This window comes from Lethenteron reissneri, chromosome 24 (assembly GCF_015708825.2).
Source record: "Lethenteron reissneri isolate LAM-NWPU_2019-01 chromosome 24, ASM1570882v1, whole genome shotgun sequence".
NCBI lineage: Eukaryota > Metazoa > Chordata > Hyperoartia > Petromyzontiformes > Petromyzontidae > Lethenteron > Lethenteron reissneri.
The window spans coordinates 4,676,493-4,677,788 of record NC_083802.1 but is presented as its reverse complement, the minus strand read 5'-3'; positions in this window follow the sequence as shown (position 1 = coordinate 4,677,788).

Here is a 1,296-nt window from a genome sequence, read left to right as displayed (position 1 = left end):
GAATAATGTTCCCAAAACAACACAGTTAAAAGCAAGTAATATTCTTAGAAGTAACATTTTAAAAGGTAGCACTGTTTTTCAATAAATTATATGGGTCCAGTAATATTTCTGAACTCTGCATATGTATTATTTAAAGATAAAAACGTCAACTATCTGGTGCATATGCCGGCCTCCACTCTTCGTGGTGAAATGTGTGTTCCCTGTGTGAGTACTTGATTATCTACCCCTTTTCATCAGGTGGCTCCACCCATAGTTCAGCTGCCCAGCCTTTGTATTCCGTCTTCGCGATAATCTCTACACAGTAATCTACACGGTAAATCTATAGATCGTCACACAAAATAACATTTACAACATGATTTATGCTCTTTTTTCCAGCTTGGCTCTACGATTGAATACAAGGAGGATATTATGAACTGCAAGAGCGCTGTCAAAATTTAGTTTCATTAAAAAATGGTTGTCCTTCCCCCGCACCTCCGATTAACACGGTGGGCTACGTATGGTGTGAAAGAAGTTCAAGATAAATAATTATGTAAAAAAAAACACTTTTTCACCAGGTGATTCTTTCTATTGACATTTCTACATTGAGCCTAAAGGTGGTTTGTTTATATAAGATACAATCCCAGGAAGTGTTAATATCCCTTCTGAGTTATTAAAAGGAGTACCTCCATCTCCTGATTAGAAGTGGGTGTTTGAAGGAGAAATTGCTCACAATTCCTTTTGAGCATGGAAAGTAAGATTTCCATGATATTGTGACGCTACGCTACATCGTACCATGAGATCCATGATAATCGTATCGTCCTTTTTGAAAATATCGTAATATCACGATTATAGTGGGTCGTTTAATATGTATATTAATAATTGACATAAAATATGTATGAAATAACAATAATTAGATTGCATATACTGCACATATTAATTTAGTGGCAGTTTGGTTGCTGTTATATTCCTGTAATCTGTGAAATTACTGATAATAGGAAGGCTGAGCTTTGGATATTAGGACGAATCACAGTCCAAAATTGTATTCCGTTTCATTGGTGCTCAACATGCTGGGGAATTCTTCTCAAGCATTCGGTTCCTGAAGACATTCTCGGAACTTGCATTTAAATACAAATTCTACAGTTTATTTTTCTAAAGTTGAAATGTTATGAATCACTAACTTTCAGAAATTGTCTCATTAAAAAATATCGCTTAGCATTTATATGTAATAGAAAAAAGATATAATTAATGTTAGCTATATATTTTTTTAACACTGAAATGTAGGGACATGTGTTCACCCGCTGATGCTCTAGCAGGTAC